At 36.4% G+C, this 19,317-nt stretch overlaps 2 long non-coding RNA genes across 2 annotated transcripts in view; one reads left to right on the top strand and one right to left on the bottom strand.

The window, feature by feature from the left end:
- The window catches only part of LOC309608195, a 775,896-nt gene that overhangs the window by 167,702 nt on the left and 588,877 nt on the right, over positions 1-19,317 (bottom strand). The window lies entirely within an intron of this gene.
- LOC309608189 overlaps positions 1-19,317 on the top strand; it is a 154,285-nt gene that overhangs the window by 34,244 nt on the left and 100,724 nt on the right. The window contains exons 2-3 of the long non-coding RNA XR_014232713.1: positions 8,698-8,715; positions 10,504-10,551. This is a non-coding gene — a long non-coding RNA (uncharacterized lncRNA). The remainder of the gene's footprint in view (positions 1-8,697; positions 8,716-10,503; positions 10,552-19,317) is intronic.

The following is a 19,317-nucleotide window of genomic DNA, read 5'->3' as shown; positions in this document are numbered from 1 at the left end:
AGTGCTGCCTTCCCTTTGTCTGATATGCAAGTTAATGAACTTAGCTAACATCCTGCTGGAATAGCTGTGAGTGATGACAAGGATAAGAAGCCTTGTAACTGAGGAGTGCTGGTGGAGGTTATTTGGAGAATGTATGTTATCAGGATAATGATAGCTTTAGACATTCTGAAATGAGATATTTTTGCATAACTGGAGTTGCAGTTAGAACAGCTACTGTATGGAATTAATGACAAAAAGAACAAACTGATTACATGAAAACACAGGAAGAATCTTGTTGCAGTAGGAATGTTAAAAGGGAAGACTCATTAAAGGTCTGAAATCTATTGATTGTAGGAAGAACCTAAGATTTCTCTGATTGGGTAAATACTGTGATGAAACTGTATATATTTTAAAAATTCATTGACCATGATTTTATGATTTTATACATGTATGTATATATTTGGAGGGGAATATATGTATACGTTCCCCTACAAATGCTTTTGATCCTGTTTTTTTTCAGTTTTCTGGATATTTCTGTCCTCTTCCCTTCACCTGTGTAAATTTTAAATGTACATAAAATTGTCCATTATATAATAGAGCTGCAAAAATATCTTCAGTTCCAGCAACCAATTGCAGTGGCTCTAGTAGTGTTGTTACCGACCAGGGTTCTTGGTCTTCCTTAATCAACAGAAATTGATAAGAGGTCAGACAAGAAATTCAGACAAGGCTTTATCGGGGCCCCTGCTGCAGCAGAGGGGAGCAAAAACAAGTAAGAATTTCCCTTGGTCAATCCTCAACGGGGGTGAGGCGAGCTGGTTGCTTATATGGGGTGAGGGTAGAGGCAGGTCCAGGAGCTGGGCCAGAGGGGTGCCTTAGGTGGTTTGCCCACCCCTTTGGTGATGTTGAGTGTGGGGGGCATGCACAGTACCCTGCTTTTGTTCCTGACACCCTGCTTTTGCTCTTCAGAAGTGGCAGTTGGGTTTTGGTCTTTTCATATCTTATTGTCTGTAATTTGCCCCAACTGCACATGTACACAGTTATTTTTAGTCCCTTATAGTTTCTTTGTATTTTGTTGCTTGAGGAGACATTTGTCCAGGTGCAAGCACTGCAGCAGAGGGTCCCAGGTCCCAGGTCCCAGCGTGTCTCAGTGTGTTCCACATCACCATCTGGGAAAAAAGGATCAAGTAGAGTTAAGTTATCCATAGCTATATCATGAGAATCCCTATTGACAGATTCCCTATGAATCTGTGCCTAAATGTGTCTAACATACTTAAAAGATGAATTGGGCTAAGCCACACTTATATGTAATATACACCTTCTGTAGTTGTGACAGACCATTGTAAATGAATGGAAATTAATTGATAAACAATTTCAATTCTCACTTACTCATATGAATACCCGTATACACTTTTTATAACACTTAATCATTTACAGACTCTATTTGCGTATTATATACTTGGTCCATGCAAAGCTGTGAGATAGGATGGGTAGGCATTGGTTTAAGGAAACAGACTAAGAGATATTACATGCCTTGGTTAAAGTAACATAGTAGGTATAGTATGAGGCCAATATTTGCATCTGGATCCGATTTCATTGTAGTAGTTTCCTAGGGCAGCCATAACAAAGTATAACAAACTGGGTGATTTAAACAACAGAAATTTATTGTTTCCTAATAGTGGAGGCTAGAAGTATGAGCAAGTTCATGATGTCATAGGATTAGTTCCTTTTGAGGACTTCGAGGGAGAATCTGTCCCAGGTCTCTCTCCCAGCTTCTGGTGGATTACCAGCGTTCCTTGCCTTGTACATGCATCATCCTGCTGTCTGCCTTTATGGTCTCTGGCATTCTCCCAGTTACATTGGATTTGGCCCTACTCTATTACAGTATGACCTCATCTTTACTAACCAGAACTGCAAGACCCTATTTCCAAATACGGTCATCTTCTGAGGTACTGGGGATTAGGACTTCAACATATGCATTTATGGGGAGGGGTGCAATTCCATCCATACAGACAGGATTACAGGATTCTTTCCACCAAATCAATCATACAGTTTCCTGGACATCTCCATTGTGTCCAGACAAACAAATGATACAGAAGAAAATAAAATAAGAAACCAGCAAGTGAAGCAAAAAACTAATCATGTAGCCCCTGCCGCGAGGTTCACGTGTCTATTCTGTGTGAAGGCATCTGAGTGTGTTTTTCTGCGTAGGGAGAAAACCTGCCTTCAGTTGATGTAACCAACCCCACCTTTGTAACAACCTATCAGATGGAGCCGATTAAAACAGCAACAACAGGAAATTCTCTGGCAGTCCAGCGGTTAGGACTCTGTGCTTTCACTGCCGAGGTCGTGGGATGATCCCTGGTCGGGGAACTAAGATCCCACAGTCTGCGTGGGGCGGCCAAATAAACCCCCCAAAAAACAAAAGCAAGACAAAACAAAACAAAAAAAGAAACCACAACAGCAACAACAAACCTCCCTGTGTCTGCAGTAACATGTTCCACATGTAGTGGCTCGTACCAGGTGGGAGAAGGGATATTAATTTTTACCTTGAATAATAACCCTTCGATTTAGAACTTGATGGGTTAAAACACACTTCCATACAGGTTGTCTCATTTAATTCCTACAGACACAGGGCATAGGCAGGGTTTATCTTGTCCTCAGGGGATAGTGGGTGAACTCAAGCTCAATTAAATTAAATGCCTGGACCCAAACCAGAAAACCAGCAGGGGGCAGAGCCAGGAGGAACCCAACCCTTCAGTCTCTGTTGCCAGGTCTTTGATGCTTTCCACAACCCGCTGTGGTTTCTCTTCAGAAGTTATTTCTTTCGAATTCCAGGTTTCTCCTTACTGTTTCCTCCAAATGCCATGCTTCTCATTTCTGTGCCTTTGATCCTGTTTTTTCAGTTGCTGGGATATTTCTGCCATCTTTCCTTCACCTGTGTAAATTCTATATATCCTTCAACACTCATAATTTCTGCCTTTACCAACTTCTCAGCTTACACTCATCTTTTTCTAAAACCAAAGGTACATACACTCTGTAAAATTTAGTGCTAGATTGTTCATTAATGTTCTTTACTAGTTTCATAAGTCGGTTTTCCCATTTTACTTTTTTTCCATATTAGATATTAATTTTACCTCAAGGTCATAATATCTATATTATGACACACATATAGTATACACACACGTACATGCACACACACACACACACACATTATTTTTTAGTACCAATTTGTCTGGCTCAGTGCTTTGTCTAACAAGGGCACCAAAGGACTATTTGTTCATTGATTAATTTATGTTCCATCTCTTTGACAGGATATTTATTCATAGTTGCCTTCCTTAGAGTCCCCAAGCAGTGTGGAAAATAGATGTTCTTTATTAGATACTTTTTTTTTTCTTTTTCTTTTTTTTTTTTTTTAAATTTATTTATTTATGGCTGTGTTGGGTCTTCGTTTCTGTGCGAGGGCTTTCTCTAGTTGCGGCGAGCGGGGGCCACTCCTCATCGCGGTGCGCGGGCCTCTCACCACCGCGGCCTCTCCTGTTGCGGAGCACAGGCTCCAGACGCGCAGGCTCAGCAGTTGTGGCTCACGGGCCCATTTGCTCCGCGGCACGTGGGATCCTCCCAGACCAGGGCCCGAACCCGTGTCCCCCGCACCGGCAGGCAGACCCCCAACCACTGCGCCACCAGGGAAGCCCTATTAGATACTTTTTGAATTAAATTGAATGTGTCCAATCACAACATATTAATATATAATGATTAAAGAAATGCCCTTGAGCTTTCATACAGATCTACTATTAACTAATTTATGCATATTTTTATGCAGTAAGAAACCTAGTATAAGAAGTTATTTTTATATATGTTAATGAAATGAAATAATGAGAGTCACCAAATCGGGTTAATTTATATTTAATTTCTTTTTCTTTTCTAAGGCACTAGAACTCATTTTAGTGAAACTTTATATTCTTTCTATTTTATTTTTATACCCTCTTTTTGCTTCAACTATGTCAAACGTTCTTAAAATATAATATTATAATAGAGTACATTCTGGAGTAAAGGTACAGCCTCTGCTCATTGGTTTCATAATTAAAGACAAACAAACAAGAAAACAAGCCCTTCTGTGTTCTGCTTTAGCTATGGACTTGTACTGACTCAGAGAAAATGAGTCCAAAAGGCCTGTTAGCACATAATCTTATCCCATTGTCACTGTAAGATCATTCACTGTGACACATTTTCTGATGTGGTTATGAAACAGTCGGCACTCACATACCTGGGAAATGCTTCAGGTCTGCTTTCTCTTGTTTATTCATCAGTTTAATAAATAAAATAAAAAGCAATAACTTAGCCATTCCTTTAATAATGATTTTCAGTATCTCAGAAAGGCTGCGCACTGTCCAGGATGACAGAAGACACACGTGATGTGTAAAGGAAAGTGGTGAAACAAAAGTTCTGGATAACTGCAAAAATGCCGCCCCTCCTCCCTCCTGCAGTCTAAGAAAACATCATCCAGACCAGGGTGGTTCTTAAGACACGTTGGATGTTTCTGGAATGTCTAAAATTCTATTTTGTTTCCTTTTCGTTTTACATTTTATTTTCTTACTTACTGTTGCTGATATATAGAAAAACAGATTTTTATATGTTGACTTTATAGTAAGAAACTTTATAAATTCTCTTGCAGTTTCTCATAATTCATCTGTTTATTACTTTGGATTTTTCCCTGTGTATAGTCATATCATCTATGCATCTGCAAGTAATGGCAGTTTGTTTCTTCCTTTCTAATACTTTCTATTTCTTTCTTAACTATATTAACTAGCTCCAACAGAGCTATTTTAATTCTCAAAAGGGATGTCATATATTTCACCATTAACTTGGATCTTTGCTATTGTTTTTACTTAGAGATATCAATTATTGGTTAAGAAAGTTTCTGGTGTGTTAAAAATCAATATTCTGGATATGTGCTTGATCTTACCAAGGGTTTTTCTGCATCTTTTGATGTGGCCATATGATTTTTCTCCTTTTTCTCCTTTTGGTAAATATAGTAGATTATGATAATTGATCTTTATTGTTAAAATAACTTTTTACTCCTGAGATAAAATCAAATGTGCCAATGTATTATATCTTGTGTACATTTATTCATTGTTGGAATGAATTTGCTTATTTTATGGTATAATTCACTTGTTTGGATTTTTTTTTTTTTTTTCTTAAATGTGTGATAGAACTTATTGGTGCAGTTGACTGAGATTGGAGTTTTGTTTATGGAAATTTTTTTCACAATTGATTTGATTCTTTTAGTGGTTTTAAAAAATCCCATGTTTCCTACTTATTACTGAGCCAGAGTTGGTAAATTAGGTATTCATTTAATTTGTCCATTTCATGTAATTTTCAAATTTATTGGCAGAAAGTGTTCAAAATACCCACTTAGTGTTGTTTTAATATCTATGATATCTGTAGGGATATTTCTATTTTTTTTGATAATTATCCAAAACTGTTTATTATTTCTTTCACTTTGTTGGCCTACTTGATTTTTTGCTACTTGGGTGGCCTAATGCATTTTTTATTTGTTATTTTTGGATCTTAACATTAGTTTTTCTTCTTTCTATGTTTTTTGGTGTTTATTTTGATTTTCTTTTCTTGCAAATTTTTAGGATAGTGGTATATTGCAATTCATTGATTTTTCACTCTTTCAGAATAGAGGTTAAACATTTAGTGTCTGGAATCAGGCTGACTGGTTAAATGTGACGATATGAAAAGTATGTAAAGGTCATCTGAAAAGGGGGAAAAAAAGCACAGTTCAAGAATTTCAGTAAAGTCTACTTATCCACATTAATCCATACTAATAAAATGAATTCTAAAATTCAAAGTATGATTGGTACAATACACTAGTGAGTATTTATGTATAGAAGTTTGTGTGCATGTGTATATGTTTTACTAAAGTCTCATTTTCACTGTCTTTTAGAACTCATAACCTTAAGTTGAAAAAAAGTTTTCCAAATGCGTTTCTATTTTCCAAAAATAGAAATTATTTCCTATTTTGACTCTGTACTGTTGCAATTAACATTTATTACTTCTTGGCATAATTATTAAAGATGTCATCTTTAATTTTCAAAAGTGTCCAGTGTGGATAATAAAAGATATGGTGATTGTAATTAACGCCTACTCAATTCTTCAGTTTTTAGGCTAAATTTTATATTCTCAAGAAAGTCTTCTGTAACATCCCAGACTAGATTTGGTCCCACTACTACAGAACTCTGCATTTCTCTTTTGTAATATTGTACTTGTATTAGTGGTTTGTTCATCATCTCTCTTTCCTGCTAGATGTAATCCTTAGGAGACTGGAGCTTTGACCATTTTATTCAACAGTGTAACCCCCAGAACCTAGTATAAGGCATAGAAAATAGTAGATCAATATGCATGTTTTAATGAATTAAAGTTTTAAGTTCTATATTTCAAGGAATTAAGCAAAATGTGTGCAGGCAAGGTGAACAAATGAAGAAAAACAGACCTTAAACAGCTTTTCATAGGCAACACAGAAGAGTCCAGAGTCCTTTAGAGACATGATGCCAGATGATCTCTTTGGCTTTGAAGGTAGATTACCACAGATCTATCTCCTCTTTCTTCCTCTTAAGGACATGCCACGCTCTAGATATGTAAACAGGTTTATGCATGTGTGCATACATATTTTACACAGAGGGAGAAAGAAAAAATGCACCTATTTGCTAATAGTAACTACCTCTGCATGTCAAAATTTATTTTATTCTTTATTCTTTGCTACCTTGCATATTATTTCTGTTATCATAAATATAAAATTTATTTTGATTATTTATTACTTGCATTTTAAAACAACGTAACTATTCCAGACATTGGATTATGCCTTTAGCATTTAGCTAGAATTTCATATTATTAAAACCACAAAAAGTATCTATTTGAAGAAGTAAATGGGTTGTCCACATACAGGTGTGATTTTTCTTTTCAGGAAGCATTAAGCTAAGGGTGTACAACATTAGTAAGTTAGGTAGTGATCGTAAAGAATATATTTATAAAATCTAAATATTAAAAATGGCCACACATAATTTTGGACAATGAACTTTGCACCAAAACGTCCACAGTCAACATAAAACTCATTCTTTTAATGGTTGCTGTACTTACAATGTTATACAACAGATTCGTAACTCAGAAACTTCATTCTCTATTTTCATACTGTATAGAACTAAAGTTATTATGTTTAAGTTTATATATATATATAAATTATTTGTAAGCTCATGTGATCTATGAATGCTCACTAACAAATATGAAAGAAAAAATAAAGAAGAGAAAATACATTTCCAGATATTAAGAGACCATTTCTGCAGAGAGGATAGAAATATTGGCATATTCATGGGATTGCTCCAATAAATCTTTTTTTTCCTTTGGCTAAGGACAACAATAATGGATGAGCATTCAAGATTAAATCATGAGACAAGAGAAAAAAGAATCCTACTGGATTTATTGTATTTTGGCCCATTCATCTTAAAATATTTTACTTATATGGAGTAAAACTGCAAAAAAATCAGTCATCTAGGAATTAAGCTGCTTAGTTGTGAAAATATAAAAATAAATTTAGCTTCTGTTTACAAGTCCATTTCTGGGCATGTACTCACATAAATTCCAGTTTCTACTTGAAATAAAGGTCACGTGAAGCAAGGAAATCAGCAGAATTTATATTCATTGGTTTCCCTTTGCACACATCAGAAAATGGATTACTGTCAACAGTATTTTCAGGATTGACTCTGGTTGCTAAACTTTTTTTTTTACACACTCAGACACACAAGGTGAATAAAGAGAAAATTTAAAAATTATTATTGCCCGGAGTCAATTATTACCAAATCGATTCTGTATGAACACAAACAACAACATAAACATTGTAATGCCTTTCTCATTTTTGATGCTCTCGAAAGAAGCAGCTAATAGGAATGTTTCCTATTGTGAACAGACTCTAGGGGCAGGGCTTAGAAATAGATGATAGCAAGAAGAAAAATTATTCCAATTATTTTTTTGAGACTCGCTGCTTAGCTTCCTCTTAATCTTACCTCTTTCTTTTTCCTATCCTGTTTTCTAATAAAGCCAGAAGAGAAGCTAGATGAACATCTCTTATGAGTGCTTGTAAAATATATAAATATTACTGCACATTACTATTATACACTGATACTGTTACTGAATTGGTCTACTGGACCCATGCCAGGGTCCTAGCCTGGGCCAAGGCCCCATATCTGGGCTAGGGAAGTTCTTTTTCTGATCAGATTCATGCAGCCAATAACAAAACCGATGCTGAGACTGGAACAGCACAAGCTTTATTCAATGGCCAAAGAATGGAGAAGCGGGAACCTAGTTTGCAAATTAACTTCTCAACCCAGTTTAGGGTGGAGACACCAAATATATAGGAGGGTTGAGATAAAAGGGAGGGAATTGGAAAGAGTGGGAGGAATATTCATGACTTGTCATGAGAACAGAGAACAGAGGTGTGGTTTGGACCTAGAACTGATGCAACTCTCCTTTTCCGTTCTTGTATGGGCTTTTCCGGTTGTTGTCATGGCAGCTGTCAACTGTCTGATGCTGTTGGGTGTGTCATTTAGCTAGTGTATTATAGTGAGCGTATAATGAGGCTCCAGGTCTACTGGAAGTCCTATCTTCCCCATCTTGGGTCTACTTGGTTCTAACCAGTTCTTGTTTTTTTTTTCCTCTTTGCAGATTCCTCCTGAAACTTAGGTAAGTGTAATTGGTTTCTGTTCGAGGGAGGGGCAGGGGTATGATTCTGGGGCAACAGCCTTGGTACCAATATTAATGTAGCACCTATGCTCTGAACTGTCACTCACTGCCCGCTTGCACAAAACTACTATCCAGCGATTGGAATTTGAAGTTGACAAGGAGCTTTGTCAGACAGATTTATAACTGGCTACCTTTTGAGAAAAGGTACCTCAGGGTAGATCAATGCGCTCCAATAGAACCACTTATCACTGCACTAAATGCCATGATTCTATTTGTTATTTGATTCTAATTCTTCCTCCGATCTTGGGATTCAAGTCATCTCTGACTGGTCTTGTCTTGGCCTGAAGTGCAACCATGCAAGCCAGGGGAGCCTGAATTTTTTTCTTTACTCGATTTGGTCATGTTATTAAAATTGATTCCATCAGCCCTGGATCCTGCTTGTTCTCTGGAAACCTCCGAGGAGGAGGAGCATAGGCCAGATATTGGCTCCTGTTGTTACTGAGCCTGGGGGAAGTCTGAATACTACGCATCTTCATAAAAAGCTAACTAAACACATAAAACAGACAAAAGAGATTTCAAGGAGGACTTGTAGCTTGGCTTGCAGTTTATAGACTAACTGTATTCCCAGATGCAGAGAAAACAATGTGTAGTGGTCCACAGATCTGCATTGGGCTAAAAATATTTTTTAAATGCCATGCACACCCCTCTATCCACATGCACACACAAACACTCTCCCATGCTCTCTCCTCAGTCACTTGCATATTGGAAAAATGCAAAATAGATAAAGTTTGATTTTTAATGCCAGTCCCTCAAAGCTATGTCAATTTTGACAGTTCCTATTTCCTCCTTTCTCTCCTATCTCCAGGAACCCAGCCCTCATCTCAAATAAACATTCACCAAACATAACAACAAGAAGAGGTTAAAGACCTCCCAAATGCTCTTGCAAGCAGAAGGAATACAAGGGTGATCAGGAAATAGCCTTTCCTGTAGGAAACTCACTGCCTAATAAGGCCTTTGCTGTAACTTCTGGCAAGGAAGTGAGGAAGGTTTGGGGCTATGAGGGGAATTAGAAAGAAAATTCCACTTGTTCATCTTTGAGTGAATAACACCTTATTTTCTAATTGGGGAACAATAGTTAGCAATGTAATTTACATTGAGCAATTGTTATCAGCCAGGCATTAGTCTATTAATTTTATATGTCAACTCATCTAATTCTCATAATAAACTTATTTGATGATTATTTTCATCTACATCTTTATACTCCTGTTGCTAGACTGCTAATCTAGATATCAGGAACTCAACAGGCACGCATTCTGATGCTAAATGCTTTCCGTAGGACGTCAATCATCACTCCATGTTATGGATGAGAAAAACTCAGGCTCAAGAGCTTATCTGCTTAACCACAGACTAACAGCAAGTGGGAGTCAAGGTGCTCGTTTGATGGAAATCCTTAGAGCATTTTTATTAAAATAGTTCATTGCCTCTAATAAGAGAGATGATTACATTTTTAATTTTTAAGAGAATTTTCCTGTTCTGAGAGTCAGTGGAGGGAGAAGCGTGAAGGGCCCTCAGATTCTCCTCTTGCAAGAGTTTCAACCACGCTGGTATTTAATACATTAGCAATATAGAAAATGTCTTCAACACTTCAAAAGATACTGCAAATCAGTTATCACATCATTGATGAAGAGTTACCTAGAAATCCCAACATATTTTCTGTGTTTTCTTTTCTCTTAATGATTCAAGAGTTTTGCAGGTCAGAGTTTTGTTTTTCTTTTTGTTTTAATTTAGTGAATCACTTAATGCTGGACCTGAGATTCCACCGTGCACTGATTACAGGTAAGAGGTTTGGGAAGTGAAGGGGAGGAAGGAGGAAGAGATTTAATCAGCTCAAAACATAGTCTCTTTATCCCTCCTCTAAAAGTATTCTCCTGATTTATACTGATTAAATAAAATATGAATCAAATTTACTGTTTGTTCAGCTTAAAAGATCGGCTTTAGAGGATTTTGTGCTTTTTCTTTTTCATGTAATTGCAGGCAGAGAAGGGCAAAAGGGTAGTAATCTTTGAAAGATTTATTAAAAGAAAAGTAAGCCTATTTAGATTCTAGCTAAAAGAAATGAATTAGCAAATGCACGTGGGCCCGCACGTGCGTGTGTATGTGTGTGTATGTGTTGAATATCATTACTTATTACTCAACAAAGCCACAATAAAAGATCTCACCTCAAAATTTTTAGGATTTAAGCAATGTTCAAGCGATGCTGACATTTGTTCACAAATCCCCGAGTAGTAAGGCTTGAAGTGTTTCTTTGGGAGGGAGAGTCAGGGTTGCTGTATGACTCTATGAAAGTGTCTGTGTATTAGGCTTGCCCTCCGACCTGTTGACAATGCACTGACCTCAGAAATGCTAGGTGAATAGCATTTCTTTATAAAGCTAAAGGAATACGCATTCTGACACAAACTGCCAAATAGTGCTTACTACTTACTGATGTAATTATACTCTGTAGGAGTGGGGAAGAGTATGGGAGGGTCTGTGATACCGTGAGAAGATGGCAAAAGTAGAAGGAAATGGAAATTGCTGATTCTGAGGGGTGGGGAGAAGCATACAGTGAAAAGCAAGGTGATCCACAGAGCCATGACCTGCCTTTGAAGTGGTGGAGTGTCAGAGCCCTCCTTGCAAATGAGTGCTTTCCAAGTGGCCCTCCCTTCTCAAAATCAACTTCTGATACCCCAGTCAAAATTAATCACTCCTTCATTTGCCTTTCTGCTGAATTCCTTAAACCTCAGTTTACCTCCTGCTTTATTTGGCCCTGTGTGTATTTACTTTTGCACATGACTCTCATCTGTTAATGAAACGCAACAGAGCACAGCCAGAAAGACCATGGGATATGGAATCAGTGTGCCTGGGTTCATATCCTGGCTCAGATGCTGATGAGTTCTGTGTTTTGAGCAAATCAACCATCCTGTACCTCAGTTTCTTTCTCTGTAAAATAGGCATATTAATAGTACCTAGCACACGGGGTTGTTTTAAAAATTAAAGTTAATTTATATGAAGTAAATAGAATATAGCCTGGCATATAGTATGTGCTTGTTATTATCATAATAAATAGATTGAGTTTTTAAAATTTTCTACTCCTCCTAACCAGATACAGTGGGTATGCTATTTGGCCATTCAAAGAAAACCAGGAAAACCTTATAAAATAAATGGAGGCAATGATTAATGATATATTCTACCTATAAGATTTGAACTCCAGTCTATTCCTAATAGAGTAGCTCGCAAAAAGTACAGAAATTACTTCAAGAGTGTATATTTTTAGATATTGAGCTGCGTGAGCTACTTGTAAATTTTGGAGATTAATCCTTTGTCAGTTGCTTCATTTGCAAATATTTTCCCCCATTCTGAGGGTTGTCTTTTCGTTTTGTTCATGGTTTCCTTTGCTGTGCAAAAGATTTTAAGTTTCATTAGGTCCCATTTGTTTATTTTTGTTTTTATTTCCATTTCTCTAGGAGGTGGGTCAAAAGGGATCTTGCTGTGATTTATGTCACAGAGTGTTCTGCCTATGTTTTTCTCTAAGAGTTTAATAGTGTCTGGCCTTACATTTAGGTCTTTAATCCATTTTGAGTTTATTTTTTGTGTATGGTGTTAGGGAGTGTTCTAATTTCATTCTTTTACATGTAGCTATCCAGTTTTCCCAGCACCACTTATTGAAGAGGTTGTCTTTTCTCTGTTGCACATTCTTGCCTCCTTTATCAAAAATTAGGTGACCATATGTGCATGGGTTTATCTCTGGGCTTTCTATCCTGTTCCATTGATCTATATTTCTGTTTTTGTGCCAGTACCATACTGTCTTGGTTACTCTAGCTTTGTAGTACAGTCTGAAGTCAGGGAGCCTGATTCCTCCAGCTCCGTTTTTCTTTCTCAAGATTGCTTTGGCTATTTGGGGTCTTTTGTGTTTCCATACAAGTTGTGAAATTTTTCTTTTAGTTCTGTGAAAAATGCCAGTGGTAGTTTGATAGGGATTGCATTGAATCTGTAGATTGCTTTGGGTAGTAGAGTCATTTTCACAATGTTGGTTCTTCCAATCCAAGAACATGGTATATCTCTCCATGTATTTGTATCATCTTTAATTTCTTTCATCAGTGTCTTATAATTTTCTGCATACAGGTCTTTTGTCTTCTTAGGTAGGTTTATTCCTAGGTATTTTATTCTTTTTGTTGCAATGGTGAATGGGATTGTTTCCTTAATTTCTCTTTCAAATTTTTCGTCATTAGTGTATAGGAATGCAAATGATTTCTGTTCATTAATTTTGTATCCTGCCACTTTACCAAGTTCATTGATTAGCTCTAGTAGTGTTCTGATGGCATCTTTAGGATTCTCTATGTATAGTATCATCTCATCTGCAAACAGTAACAGTTTTACTACTTCTTTTCCAGTTTGGATTCCTTTTATTTCTTTTATTAACATTCATATCACAGACTCTGTTATTAATATATTTTATTAGTGTTAAAGGTTCTCTGACTTTGTCAACACCAGGAGAAAATAAAATGACTTTACATAACCATAAGTTACTATAACATTTGGACTTTCAGCAGTGATTCTCTTGCTTTCAAATTTTGCTGAGCTACAGAAAAAAATGTCTATAATTAAGGCACTTGTGGTTATCCTTGTTCAAATCTCCACTCAGCTTAATTAAGAATACTGCTAGTGTTAATTGATATCCTAAAATATGCTTTTACAACTTTGCCCAGCTTGAGTTTCTACTGATCTATGCATCACACATAATTACTTAAATAGAAATAACATATTTGGAGCGTAAAGTTTCTTAGGAATACAAAGCTCTGTCATATTTGAACAACCGATGTTTAAGAAGTCATTCTTTTTGGCTATTTTGATAGTAATCACCAATGTCTGAGGATGTAATGGAGGGATGGGAAAAGAGAAGGGAACACACAGGGAATTTTTCCATGTTTCATTTTAAGACTTTGAGAGCCAAGTGAACAGATTTGGAGGTACAGATTGGGGGTTGTGAGTTGCAACAAAGTAATTGTACCTTCCCTCAGCTTCATACAGCCAAGATCTTCCGGTTTGGGAGCACTGGATTAGCCAAGGTTAAAGAAATCTCTGCTAAACTCTCATCAAAACATGTGTAAACACTTTCTCTGCCACTTACTAATCCTGATGCAAAATATCTCCCAAGATGTAATAAATGAACCATTGTCACGTTATGACAGGACCATGTTAATAATAAATGTATTTGAAAGGCTTATTTACTTAAAAAAGTAAATACTTTAAAAAGTTAATCTTGATTAGTTAAAAAAATATTTCTTTTCTACTACCTCATTGTGTATGTGTGTGTGCGTGTGTGTATACAACTTTGAGTTTTCTATAATCACTTACCTTTTCCAAACAATCCAGATAGTATTAACCTCTCTCTGGTTTGAGAGATAGAATGATAATCTGATGCACTCTGGAACTGTTATTCTTCAACACTTCTAAATATCTTGAGCTTCATGTCAAAAATCTAAGGAACTAAGATTCTTGTCTTTCATAAATGTTCTCAGGTTTGGTGAAATATGACAAGTGATGAATTTGTTATTAAGGCATTCATGCCATTGTCACAACCCCTCTGTTTTCAAATAGTGAGATGTTACTCCAGTGGCTTGGAAATTTACTAAACTCATTACTGAGCAACTGAGAATAGCTCTGATGCATCTGTTAAATATTTCATAAAGACAAGGCAAATAAAGTACAAATTACTTTGTGGAAAACAGGATACCCTCAAGCAGCCAGAGGTTCTCACCAATATCCACTTCGAATAATTTATTTTCCTTCCATATCCAGAATATAAAAATATATTCAAAGTCTCCAAAACATTTTACCCTTAATAAAAGCAGAGCAAAAAATCAAAGAGTTTAATAGTAAGTACTTAATTTTGGTTTAACAACTCACTGCATAAATTTAAAATATTCTTCCCTTTCAGTTCTTCCAACACACTTCTATAAGGTAAAATACCTTCTAGAGCACAAAATATTTGGAATCTTCTTCAGTACACAGTTATTTTTATTCCAGAATAAGATTGATTCAGGTACAAAGTGTTCATTTTTCAGCTGCACATTGTGTATATCATACAATTTCTCCTTACTTAACTTGGCATAGTTTAAAAAATAAAGATTCTTCAGGCATCTTTATTTTTTTTTCTTTTGCACGATTTCTTTTTTTGTGGTTGTTGGAACATCTTATTTCTGTCTCTGCCTCTTGTTGACCTCTCTCTCACTCTCTCTCTCACTGACACACACACATACACAATTCTTAGATCCCTGTAGAAACTGGATACTTTCCTGCGAAAGTTTTAGTTTTATTCTCATTTGACTTGCTCTTCTACACAATTACATTGTTCATGTCTCCTGAACTCTTGTCCAGTACACTTTACAGTTGTCTTTGATTCTGGTCACTTTTTTTTTTAACATCTTTATTGGAGTATAATTGCTTTACAATGTTGTGTTAGTTTCTGCTGTATAACAAAGTGAATCAGCTATATGTATATGTATATTACCCCCATATCCCCTCCCTCTTGCGTCTCCCTCCCACCCTCCCTATCCCACCCCTCTAGGTGGTTGCAAAGCACCGAGCTGATCTCCCTGTGCTATGCAGCTGCTTCCCACTAGCTATCTATTTTACATTTGGTAGTGTATATATGTCCATGCCACTCTCTCACTTTGTCCTGGCTTACCCTTCCCCCTCCCCGTGTCCTCAAGTCCATTCGCTACATCTGCCTCTTTATTCCTGTCCTTCCCCTAGGTTCATCAGAACCATTTTTTTTTTTTTTTAGATTCCACATGTATGTGTTAGCATACGGTATTTGTTTTTCCCTTTCTGACTTACTTCACTCTGTATGACAGACTCTAGGTCCATCCATCTCACTCCAAATAACTCAGTTTCATTTCTTTTTATGGCTGAGTAATATTCCATTGTATATATGTGCCATATCTTCCTTATCCATTCATGTGTCGACGGACACTTAGGTTGCTTCCATGTCCTGGCTATTGTAAATAGTGCTGCAATGAACATTGTGGTACATGACTCTTTTTGAATTACGGTTTTCTCAGGGTATATGCCCAGTAGTGGGATTGCTGGGTCATATGGTAGTTCTATTTTTAGTTTTTTAAGGAACCTCCATACTGTTCTCCATAGTGGCTGTATCAGTTTACATTCAGTGGGACAGTTTTAACCCGAGTCTTCATCTCTGCTTCCGTATCCATTTTGTCTCTTCCCAGTGTGCTTTCCATACCGTTACATTAATTCAGCTGTGCTTTGGTTGCATCTCATTATAGTAGGGACAACCTGATGTCTATATCCCAGGAGTCAAATAGTTGAGTCCACACAGTCAGTGGTTCCCACAGGACACCTGTGAAGCCATCATTGTACAAGAGGCTATTGGGCCTGTTTTCTCTCTGGATATTTTGCCTGCCACTGCTTCTGATCAGCATCACTATTTTGGTCACAATTTCTGTTTTCCATTTTTCAAGTTTAAAAAAATTTCATTTGCTTGTTTTTCTACTTATTCATGATTATCTGTATACATACAATTACAGAGAGAGGAAAATGTGCCTCTATCTATCGATGATAAAATGACTAAAATAGAACATCCATACATGTCAATATTCCACTAATTAAATTGACAGAAATTAATCACAGACTATTATTTCAATCTTCCTTTTTTGTCATTACCACTTGAAATAGTTTATAATAACTGGTTGTTCATTGGTCTGTCACTGTTTTAGGTTTTTCACTTTACTGGCAGTGGAGATATTCATTGTCTATTGGGATAGAGATAAAAATTGGTCAGAAGTAAAGGAACAATTTTTAACATGGAAAATGGTTAATAGGAGACATGTTGGAAACAATCTCTGTGTAGGAGCAAAATATTGTTGAAACAGATACCTCATGTTACAATATTTCCACATGCAGAAAAAACAATCCTTATGAACCTGGCAGGATACTTCATGGCTACAATGTGCTCCTCATTCAAAACAGTCTAGCATCAATTTCAAGTGGTCTCATTTCTCAATCACAGTGACATTGATAAATGTAAATTTGGTGGAAAATAATAGAGTCTAACAATTAGACCATAAGGAAGTGCTATCATGAGACGATTCCGTAATAAAAGCAATAAATAACTTCTAGCGAATTTTGGGTAGAGTCTCACTAACGGTGTTACAGAATTATTAAAAAGGTAACGAAAGCAGGTTTCAAAACAATTAAAATCAAGCTAAATGCAGGAGAAAAATAAAAGGCAAGGAGTAAATCAAATTAACTTCAAGATGATGACCCATCGCAAAGTCTCACCTACTGCTTTGTTCTGGATTCATAAAAAATTATTTTTTTAAAATTGTAATGCTAAAAGAGTTGGCAGACTCATTGAAATTTGGGAGCAAAGTTCTCAATGTGACTTACAAATTAATTAAACTGTTGGCAACACTAACAGAATATTGGGGGGAAGACGGAAAATTGGATGTTATAGAAGCCAATTTATTTCTTTTAGAGAGACTATTGAAAACACATTTTAAAGGTATATTTTTCTTTCCAAAATTTAAAAAAATAGCAAATCTACGTTAATAAAATTATTACCAGTCTCTAAATTTACTGTACCATTAGCTAATTTATGCTAGGACTGTCTAAAGCAGTTTTGTCCCATGAACTTTCTGAGATTACAAAAATGTTTCTTATTTGCACTGCCTGATTGATTGTCACTAGTTATTGAGCCTTGAAGTGTGGCTAGTGTGACTGATGAACTAGACTTTTAATTTTATTTAATTTTTATTAATTTACATTTAAATAGCCCTATGTGGCTGGGGGCTACAGTACTAGATATCTCTGAAGCTTAAATTGTGTATTTCAAACGTTTGAGCTTTTCAAGACAAACTGATTCTAAGCTTGTTATGATGAATTAATGTAGTTCGAAGACAGTGAAACGTGTTCAGTGAATCTGAGAAATTAATCAGATGTACATGAAACTAATTTTTCAACAGTATTTTAAAACGCAGGGCAGGCAGGCATGCTCACTTTGGGTGAGAAGGTGACATTCAGTGGAGCAGATTGTTTAAACAGATGAAATATTGTACATGTCTCTTTACTCTCTCTTTCACTGTCTGCACAACCAGGGCTGCAACGTCCAATACAGTGACCACAAGCCACAGGTCCCTCTTGAGCACTTGAAGTGTGGCTTGAGATGTGGTCAGGATTGAGTTGTGCTGTAAGGATAAAACTGACACCAGATTTCAAACACCTAGAATGAAATAAAGAATGTAAAATATGTCCAAAATTTTACATGTTGAAATGACAGTATTTTGGCTACTGAGTGAAGTAAATGTATCATAAGTAATTTCACCTGTTTATTCTTACTTTTCCAATGCAGCTACTAGAAAATTTTAAATCATGGACATGGCTCACATTGTTTCCATGGGACAGCCATGGAAACAAAGCCTAGAGGGCTTTGAGTTGGCCAGTACAGTAAGTCCCCTACGTACGAACCTTCAAGTTGCAAACTTTCAGAGGTGTGAACGTGCGTTCACATGTCCAGTCACATAAGTTAGTTCACGTGTCTGGCGTATATTGTCACATGCGTGCATCCTCTATAAGCGGTTGTGCTTTTGTGTCCTTTACTGTACAGTACTGTGTAGAATACAGTAGTACAGTATTTTTACTTCAAGCCCAGGATGTCCAGAAGCAAGCGTAAAAGCAGCAGTGATGTAGCTGGTACTACTGTACTTTTCAAGGTACTGTACTGTAAGATTAAAAATGTTTTCTTTATTTTTGTGTTTGTTTTTTATGTACTATTTGTGTGAAAAGTATTATAAACCTATTACAGTACAGTACTATATAGCTGATTGTGTTAGTTGGGTACCTAGACTAACTTCGTTGGACTTATGAACAAATTGGACTTACAAATGCACTCTCGGAACGGAACTCGTTCATATGTAGGGCACTTACTGTATTTGTCTGCCTCTTCTCAAAGCTTGTTTAGGGTCGGCATGATTTTGAACAAGGCAAAATCATGACTCATACAAATCTGAAATAAATATGTTTCAAAGATATTATTTAACTCATTAATTAAATGAGGAAATGAGACAGATGTTACAACTGGTTCAATGGACAATCCAAATACATACCTTTATAGAACTGGAATATTGAAATGAACTTGCAAATGGTACAAAACTGGCTTTACCATGGGAGAGTGCTGTTCTACCACTGATAAAATCTATTTTCAGGACTTCCCTGGTGGTCCAGTGGTTAAGACTCTGTGCTCCCAATGCAGGGGGCACAGTTCCATCCCTGGTCGTTGAACTAAGATCCCACATGCCTCATGGCATGGCCAAAAAAAAAAAAGAAAGAAAAAGGAAATCTATTTGCATTGCTACAATTTTTTAAAATTAATTTTTATTGGAGTTGCTTCAAAATATACAAACAGCTCATGCAGCTCAGTATCAAAAAAACCAAATGATCCAATCAAAAAAATGGGTATTTAGGAAGACCTAAATAGGCATCTCTCCAAAGAAGACATACAGATGGCCAACAAACACATGAAAAGATGCTCAACATTACTAA

This window comes from Balaenoptera borealis, assembly GCF_965194805.1.
Source record: "Balaenoptera borealis genome assembly, chromosome: 12".
In the NCBI taxonomy this organism is placed as follows: Eukaryota; Metazoa; Chordata; class Mammalia; order Artiodactyla; family Balaenopteridae; genus Balaenoptera; species Balaenoptera borealis.
The sequence above is the reverse complement of the archived record's forward strand: the minus strand, read 5'-3'. Positions and strand labels throughout refer to the sequence as shown.